The sequence below is a fragment of the Mixophyes fleayi genome, chromosome 2 (assembly GCF_038048845.1).
Source record: "Mixophyes fleayi isolate aMixFle1 chromosome 2, aMixFle1.hap1, whole genome shotgun sequence".
NCBI lineage: Eukaryota > Metazoa > Chordata > Amphibia > Anura > Limnodynastidae > Mixophyes > Mixophyes fleayi.
The window spans coordinates 146,234,917-146,244,802 of NC_134403.1; the positions used below are offsets into that span (position 1 = coordinate 146,234,917).

The 9,886-nt window shown below is 41.0% G+C and overlaps 1 long non-coding RNA gene across 1 annotated transcript; it reads left to right on the plus strand.

Moving 5' to 3' along the window:
• Nucleotides 1–1,391: 1,391 nt before the first annotated feature.
• On the plus strand, nucleotides 1,392–7,284 carry LOC142141567 (uncharacterized). Its single transcript, XR_012688687.1, has 2 exons — nucleotides 1,392–1,691; nucleotides 5,223–7,284. It is a non-coding gene; the product is annotated as an uncharacterized LOC142141567 (long non-coding RNA).
• The last annotated feature ends 2,602 nt before the right edge of the window (nucleotides 7,285–9,886 follow it).

Sequence of the window (9,886 nt, forward strand, 5' to 3'; positions counted from 1 at the left end):
TATAACACTTTTTTTGTGTTTTTTCTTTTGTTTGCGATATGATAAAGCATTGTGTTAGTGATTCAGCACTTCCCACAGCCACCAACATCCCAATAGTGGGTTTTATGTAGAGTTAAACGTACATCTGTTTTTTTGCATAAAATTTGTATTTCTGTACCACGTGTGTAGCAAAAATGATTCAGAACATATGCAGATTTAGTTGCATCTTACACGTATGATTTCTTACAGGGATGAGCGGACTCGGATTATCGTAATCCGAGCCCACCCGAACAGTGCGGATCCGAGGGCGATCCGAGCACTGTTCGGGTATTTCCGGCGCTGAGAAAAACTGAAAACGAGGCTATGAGTCCAAATCCCGCCGTCGGATCTCGCGATACTCGGATTCTATAAATTCCCCACTTGCCGCCGCCATCTTCACTCCGGCATTGATCAGGGAAGAGGGAGGGTGTGTTAGGTGGTCCTCTGTCCTGCTCTTTCTTGTGCTGTGCTGTGTCCTGTGCTCTGTCCTGCTAAGTCCATTGGTATAAAAATATAAAAAAATATTATAAAAAAATTAGTACTGCAATATCTAACTACGTTCACTGTTCCTGCAGTAAAAAGGAATTTCTACTGCAATATCTAACTACGTTCACTGTTCCTGCAGTATAAAAAAAAATACTACTGCAATAATAAACTACGTTCACTGTTCCTGCAGTCAAGAAAAATTAGTACTGCAATATTTAACTACGTTCACTGTTCATGCAGTCCAGAAATATTAGTACTGCAATATTTAACTACGTTCACTGTTCCTGCAGTCCAGAAAAATTCCATCTTGCACCTCTTTTTTGCCATTATGTGCTCTTTGGGGCCTAGTTTTTCAAACTGCCATCCTGTCTGCCACTGCAGTGCCAATACTAGATGGGCCACGTGTTTGCGCTGCCCACTTGTGTCGCTTAGCTTAGACATCCAGCTACCTCGGTGCAACCTTTTGGCCTAAAAACAATATTGTGAGGTGTTCAGAATAGACTGGAAATGATTGTTATTGAATGTGTGAGAGATATACATTTTATGAACTTCTTAAAGTAATGCATTTTGTATAATTACTATTCCCTAATGAACTTTGCCTCACATTCTTATCTTTTCTTCAATATGTCTCTTCTCAAGAATGTGCACATCCAGCAGTTTCAGTACAGGGAGCCCACGACCCCCATTTGAGGCCTACGTGACTGAGATAAGACACCTGCTGTACATCCTGTCTACAAACTGCTGACCTGAACAGGATGCCTTCAGAAACCTTGGATTCCTTATCTTCTTTTGTCTGTGAAACTATGCATAAATAAAGCTACTCTGACTTAGGGCTGGTCAGAATCAGAATCATTTTCAGCCTAAACATCTGAAGTTGTCTGTTTCTCTATCGATCGATACCCACAAGGTATAGCAGCTGGAGTTCAGGAGAAAGGACCCGTTTAGGTCATCTCTGACAGTTTCAGTGGGGACTCGTCGCCGGGATCTCCAATACATCAGACCTCCCGACAACGGGGTTCTCCCTTTCCAGACAGACAGACGTTAATCCAGCGCTGGTGAGCAAAAAGCTTTATTTTTGCTCTTAGAGCTGTCTCTGTGGAGGGGGAATTATCCCAGCTCGAGGGTACTGCAGTCTGATTGACGGAGATCCCTGAACTCTGGCAACAGATACTATTAAGAGTATCAAGGTACTTGTGTGTAATCTGTCTTGTATTGTTACATGTATTGATATATTGTCTTCTCTATGCCATACACCTGATACATCTGTACACATGAATAACACCACAGAACTCAGTCAGATCACACAGTTGACCCTGCAAATAATCTTGATTGTATACGTGATTGTGTTTTTTGATGGATTTTAATGAAAGTAGTTAGGAACATTCAGAAAGGCAGACCAGCTGCAAACTTGTTGTAAAGCAAGACAGGAACAAATAAAAGTTTTCTCATTCAAAATATATTGGACCATAAGGTAATCCCATTATGGGAAATAAAGGGTCCAAGACAGGAAAGAAATCCGAAAAGTACGGGGATCTAGACCCCATAAAGTATATGCGAAAGCATAAAGGCAAGGATTTCACAAAAGGGATGAGAAAACTGTTCAAAGCTGCAGGGGTGTCTGAAAACCGGTATATTAAAGGTTCCATTTTTTAAACAACTAATTAAAGACAATGAGAAAACACTGAAAGAAAAAGGTTATTTTGACAGATGTGTTGCATGGTGTAAAATGTCAGAAGAATTAGAGAATGACAATGATTGCTGTGATATGTTACAGTTAACAAATTTAAGTGACAATGATTAAATAGAAAATGTATCACAAGCTAAATGATATAATGACTAAAACAATGAATCAAGTAGGTTGTGTACTAAAAATGTATGTTTAAATGCTGCGCAGCTGAAGAGTGAGATGTGCCCCTCCCTTATTCTGTGTAAAAGATTTCAGTGTGTTGAGATAAGAAGCACTCTGTGTTTTTTTTGTTATCTGACAATGTAACATTGATAAAATGGTTCTTCCAAGTATGTTTCTATTTTTCAATAGGAAAAATATGTCCTGAGTGCTGATTGATATTAGCATGTTGAAGCTAATGTGTATTTAATCTAATGCTGGGACTTGTAGTTCCACAGCAGTAGGCTGGAAGATAGCAGTTAATTTTTCTTTCTCTGTATGTGAGTTTTATCTCCTTCTTACTGTGTGTGAGAGAGATCCGTGTTTGTCTGTCTTGACCGTTTTACAAGAGACATGTTTCAAGGTTGAAAAAGCTGTACAGTTGTAAATGTAATGTTTTTGAAGAGATGCAAAAGAAGTTTTAAAGTTTTTGGTCCGTCACAAGACTGTAAATAATGCACATTATCACTATTACTGGTTTCAGAACAAAGTTGGCTGGGGTCCAACAAGCCGTTTCTATATTTGAACAAAGTAATTTTTTTTTTTTGAGAAAAATAGCTTTCTCTTTAATGAAGTTGAGAATTGTGGGAGTGAGCTTTACATGGAGAGATATTACAAGCTGTTTTTATCTGGCGCTGATAAATGTTCTCAGAAATCAGGAGGGTTTGTTATGCCCATAAAGAATTGTTACGAGATAAAATGTCGTCTGTGAGCGAGAATTGTGAATATATATTTGTACTTTAAACATGGAAATCACAGAATCTGGAAATATGTGTGAATATTTGGTTTACAAAGAGATGATGAGAAAGGAGTGGCTTTGAACACTCGACCAGGTCTCGTCACTTTGACATTCCCTGTTTGTGATATTGGGGACTGCCTCTTTGAGGAAATCAGTTTTTCATTGCATGGAACGCATAGCGTCACAGTTAAGCTACAAAGAGAAACTTTTAAGCAAGTGTCGTATTAGCAGCTGTTCAACGTGAATTAATAACAGTTACTGTAATTCCTAGTGAATAAATGTTAATCTTTATGCAAAAGTTTTTTTCTTCACAGATCTCCAGCAAAAAAAGACCATTTAGGCAATCCAGATTGCATTGATCCAACTTCCAATGAATAGAAGTTGCAATATGTTTTGGTCAACAGCTGAACAAAAAGCAGCTTTTGAGCTGATCAAAGATTTAATCACAAGCGCCCCAGCCCTTGGGCTCCCTAACTATGAACTACCGTTTAACTTGTTCTGCCATGAACAAGAAGGGCACGCTCATGGCGTACTAACACAAGAGCATGGGAGCAGACAAAGACCATTGGGGTACTACTCCCAGAAGCTAGATTCTGTCATAGTGGGAGCCCCAACATGTATAAAAGCAGTAGCAGCAGCCGCTTTATTGCTACAAAAAGTTGCAGACATAGTGCTGGATCACCCTCTCACCATTCAGGTACCACACTCAGTCATGGAAATACTGAATCAAGCCAGAACAAAACACATCTCAGCGGCTAGATTAACTAAATATGAAGTAGCACTACTGACACCCTCAAACGTTACACTAAAAAGATGCACAGTTTTAAATCCAGCAACATTGTTCCCAAGTTGCATGGATATAAAAGAGGGGAGTAACAGTATAGACGCTGCAAACACAGACAGTATAGAAAGTGTTGCTGAAGACACAGACAATACAGAGAGTGTTGAGACTGTGGCAAAACAGGAAACACAACTCAAAAAATGTTTCTGTGATCATGACTGTCTAGCCTTAATGGATCTGGAAACTAAACCTCCCGGGGATGTTAAAGAGACACCTCTTAGCAACCCTGATTTACTCCTGTTTGTAGATGGGTCCAGGTACTATGAGGAGGGCTCTCCCAAAACAGGTTATGCAGTTACAACAGAAACAGACATTGTACTCCAGCAACCCCTCCCACCAAGTCAATCTGCACAGCAAGCTGAATTAGAAGCACTTATAAGTGCATGTCAGTATGCAGAAGGGAGAACAGCTAACATTTACACTGACTCCAGATATGCCTTTGGGGTTGCACATGACTATCAAAGTATTTGGAAGAACAGACACTTTATGGCCTCTAATGGTAAACCCATTAAAAATGCAGAAATCATTTTGAGGTTGTTTGCTGCATTAGAACTGCCCAAGGAAGTGGCAGTCATAAAGGTAAAAGCACACACCAGAGAGCAGACTATGGAAGTAAGAGGAAACAGACTAGCAGACCAGGCTGCAAGAGCTGCAGCAGACTTACCGCTAGTACAACACTATTTAGTGTCCACAACACCCCCCACCCTCCCTATAGATCTGGAAATGCTAAAAATCCTACAAAAGCAAGCAGCAGTATCTGAAAGAGAGGAGTGGAAAAAGAGGGGGGCGGAACACATAGAGGGCATATGGGCCACAACAGACAGACACTGTCTCCCTAGAGTCCTTTTTCCTACACTGGCTGCTCTAGTGCATGGGCCTTCCCATGTCTCAAAAGACGCAATAATTAACACTGTATTCAGACACTGGATCGCGCCAGGCTTCAGCACAGCTGCCAGTAATCTGGTAAAGGCCTGCGCCATCTGTAACACACACAACCCTGGTCATACAGTAACAGTACCTCCCAGGGTGACACTGGCTGCAATGCCTTCCCCTCGCCCTATACTCAGTCAGGACAACACCTAATAAGAAACACAGGCTGAGCCCCTATGAAATACTGTTTGGGGGGCCGCCAAAGACAGGGTGTTATTTTCCACAATCTCTAGTGAAACACCAAGGTGAACTGACTAGTTATGTGAAAGAACTACAGAAGTCCCTCACTAACATACATTCTCGAGTTTTCTCTTCAATCCCAGATCCAGAGGATTGCACTGGAACACATGCCCTGGTGCCAGGAGATTAAGTCTTCGTAAAAAGACACGTGAGGAGGTCTCTGGAACCACGATTTGAGGGGCTATATCAAGTTCTGTTGACTACACCCACTTCTGTGAAACTTGAAGGAAAGGATCCTTGGATCCACGCCAGCCACTGCAAAAAGGCTACGGTGACCCAGGAAAAACCATGAAGGGGAGTAAGGTCCTTTAAAATATTGTTTCAATAAGGGAATAGAATCCAATAGGGCTATAAATGAGTCAATATGGACCCCATATGGCCAAATACGCATTAGTTACCAGAATAAGAGTTTCCCTTTAGGGTCTGTCCCTAAATCACGCTGTCAAGTTATAGTGAATTTCACCCAACCTTATTTATCACACTGTAATTCTGAATGCAACCAAACAGTGAAGATGGAATCCGGAAAAGGTACTATTTTTTTAAAGAGTCAGGAGTGTATAAAATGTCAATATGACAGATATAATCTCACCTGGAACGGCACACTGCCTGCCTTTGACAATGACAGAGCAGAAAATGACACTTCATGTCACTTAGGACAACAGGTATCTACATATTGCCTGTTTTATGATATCCCCTACCTTTTACCAGATGATGTTTATTATGTATGTGGACGCAATGCCTACAGGTGGCTCCCCCCAAATTCAATAGGGGTATGCTACTTGGCCAGATTGGTTCCTGAATTCTATGTCATGACCCATGATGACCTCAAAGGAGTATTCAGGAATAAAAAGGACCATAGACTTGAGAAAAGGGAAATTAAGACAATAGATACTGAACATATCCCTCTCATAGCAAAGTCCAAAGGGCATAATGTGGGCATTGGATTTGGCAACATCGTTTCAATAGGAACAATGAGGTACATGGCAAACTATAATATGATATTAAAGGTTGCAGGACTTTTAGATAACATAACGGAAATTTATGACAAATCCTTTAGGTATGTTGGAAAAGAACTGCAGGCGATGAAAACCCAGTTAATACAACATCAACTTGTATTAGACTACATCACTGCTCAGTCAGGAGGGTACTGTTTGACCCTAGAAACAGAATACGGAACACATTGTTGTAACTTTGTAACAAATGACACTGATAATCCAGAAGAAGTAATAGACAGGTACATGACAGAAGCCAAGGAAATGAAGGAGAAATTCAGGAAAGAGAATTTTGACCCCGATACGGTTAATGATGGCTGGTGGACATCAGCCTTCTCATGGTTAAATCCTAGTAATTGGGGCAAAGGTATTTTCGCATGGATTTCAGGCATTTTAATATGGATAGCTAAGATATTCGCTTTATTGTTGTTGCTATATGTCATTTTTAAACTAAGCTTATGTTTTTTCCAATGCTGTTTGAAAAGGTGCAAAAATGATCTCATTCTGAATAAAAAGTCTCTTAAAAGACATGTAAAGCCCAAACCGGTATCAGATGTTTATCTTGCCCTCTCTGAGCTTTAAGGCTCTTTTGTACTCTCCCCCCCTCAGTCTTTCCCATTTTCTTTTTTTATTATTTTTAAGAATTAGGTGTACATGAACCATAGACCTGATTGAATGTATCTTTACCATCCTCTAAGGGCCTATCAGAGGTTCCATTGAATTGAATGAAGTAGGTCGGGTGCAGGAGTGCTTCATGCACACCAAAAGGATAGGCAGGGCAATTATAAAAATGATAAAAAGAGGGGTTTATGTGAGAGATATACATTTTATGAACTTCTTAAAGTAATGCATTTTGTATAATTACTATTCCCTAATGAACTTTGCCTCACATTCTTATCTTTTCTTCAATATGTCTCTTCTCAAGAATGTGCACATCCAGCAGTTTCAGTACAGGGAGCCCACGACCCCCATTTGAGGCCTACGTGACTGAGATAAGACACCTGCTGTACATCCTGTCTACAAACTGCTGACCTGAACAGGATGCCTTCAGAAACCTTGGATTCCTTATCTTCTTTTGTCTGTGAAACTATGCATAAATAAAGCTACTCTGACTTAGGGCTGGTCAGAATCAGAATCATTTTCAGCCTAAACATCTGAAGTTGTCTGTTTCTCTATCGATCGATACCCACAAGGTATAGCAGCTGGAGTTCAGGAGAAAGGACCCGTTTAGGTCATCTCTGACAAATGTTATTGAGATTAATAGCGTATGAGTGAAAAAAAAACAAAAAAAACCTGGATTTTAACACTTTTTATGCTTTTTTTAAAAAAAAAAATCAGAACCCTAAATCAGAACCAAAACCTTGAGTGGGGTGTTTTGGCAAAACCAATCAGAACCCAAAACACGAAAAGTGGCCGGTGCACACCCCTAATTTCTTATGATTGGAAAGGTAGTCCAGAAGAGGAAAGGATAAGAAAGCATATAGTTCAGTCAGGGAGTGTTCACACAATTGCAATTGAAATACAGTGCATCTGGAAAGTATTCACAGCCTTCACTTTTTTCACATTTTATGTTACAGCCTGATTCCAAAATGGAATAAATGGCTCTTTTCCCTCAAAATTCTGCATACAATATCCCATAATGATAAAGTGAAAAAAGTTTTTTTTCTACAAAGTGTGGAAAATGTGAAGCGCTCTGAATACTTTTCAGAAACACTATCCCTGGATGAAGACACCAATACACCTGTCAGGAGCTATCTCTCTTGTTGATGTTGGAGGGCTGTTGCAAGAAGTCATGCTGATGAAGAACACAAGCATGAGCTAGCCGCTTCTGGTTGATTAGCCTCTAATTGTGATGGTGCTTAATTCATTGTTGTGGCTGCTATATTATATCCTGTTGCAGCAGACTAGGGCTTTAAGAATACATTTCCAGGGCCACTTTAAAGTGGTCTCATTTAGTTGGTGTGGTCAAAGTTTCAGTAGGTGAGATTAAATCAACAGGAGGCAGGCTGTCGTTGTGGGTGCCACCATCCATCCCAATATTGGGAGAGACAAGCTATTGTTTTAGCCAGTGTTAGGCCACACTCTAGCCCAGTGGTTCTCAAACTGTACTCCTAGGCTCCCTGGGGTGCCTTGGAGATCTCACAGGGGTACCTCGGCCAGGACCAGTGGTAAGCAAGGCGGGGGACTACTTGGTAATTATTTTGGCTTAGGGGTGCCTTGAAAAAATTTTGGAGACCCTAAGGGTGCCTTGAACTGAAAAAGTTTGGAATCCACTGCTCTAAGCACTCTCGTCCCCTCAAAATTACAGCATTACCCTCAGCCACTTGAAAAGTACAATAATCAGCTATAATACCCCTCACACACACATTACAGCAATATCCTACATTGCAGAAATTCTAGCAGATTACAGCAATATTTCCCTACACATTACAGCATTGCTCCTCCACAATATAGCAGTATCCCTCAGATCCTCAACATTGCAAGACTAGAGAAGGGAAGAGGGACAGATTAGCCCAAAACTTTACAATTTATAATTTAATGCTCACAAGCTCTTATACTGCGGATTAATAAAGCTGTCCTCTTCAAAGTCTGCTAAGCTGACTTCTGATGCATGACAAACGTAGCTTGGAATCGCCTAAGAATATGGGTCATTGATTCCTATAGAGAATGGGCTCACAATATAAAGGTTCAAGAGAACTTACGGCAGATCACTGACTTATTGTCACACGCCGGTCCCATAGACAGGATCCGGCATTATTACCTTATTCCTGAAAGCGGTGATCAAGGTTACTAACTTCATTATCAAGGCATCATCTGTATTTGGTTTTGCGCATGTGCTACCTATTACCCTCACTTATGACCTCCCACCTGTATTTTGGAGCACTGTTTTAACCTCCCATTGCCCTCTGTTCAGGGTCTGTTCTTGGAGGTACGCACATCCTATAGGGTTTGTCTTCCTTTGCTCTGACACTCCCGTGTGTGTCTTGCGCGTATCTCCTGGATCATCTGACCTTCTCTCTGCGGTTACTGTTAACGAATTGCCTGTTGCACCTGCACTCGTTGCTGTTGCTTGGAATCACCACCTACGAACCAACTAGTTCAACACCACTGCTGCTGCTCCATTAGAACTGCCGCTGCACTAGTAACTTGCCTGTTGCATGGATCAGCTAAATTCTATTCCTCTTTTACTCCTGTATATTGAACTGCTGTTAACGAACTGCCTGCTGCACCTGTACTCATCACGGCTGCTTTGGAATCACCACCTATGGATCCGCTAGTTCAACACCTCTGCCTCTTCTATGCTAGGACTGCCGCTGTACCAGTAACTCACCCTTTGTTCTGAATCACCATTTGTGGATCAGCTAAGTTCTAATCTATGTCTGCCTCTGTTAGAACTGCCGCTGTGTCTAGGATTCGCCTGCTATGCTATGAGTTATTACCTACGGATCAGCTAAGTTCTATTTCACCATTGTTCTTGTCTAAACTGCCGCTGTACCAGTGATTCACCTACTATACTCTGAGTTACTAATTACGGATCAGCTAGTTCTATCCTTGTTACTACTATCGTTGAACTGTTGCTGTATTAGTGATCTCCCGCAGTCGCTTGAGTTATTATCTCTCTCCATTACTGTTCATATTGAACTGTTGCTGTAGCAGTGTTTTTTCTGCTGTTGCCTGGAGTTGCCAATTACGGATCAGCCAGTTCTACTTCATCATCATTTCCATCTGAACTATTGCTGCATTAGTTTATCTGC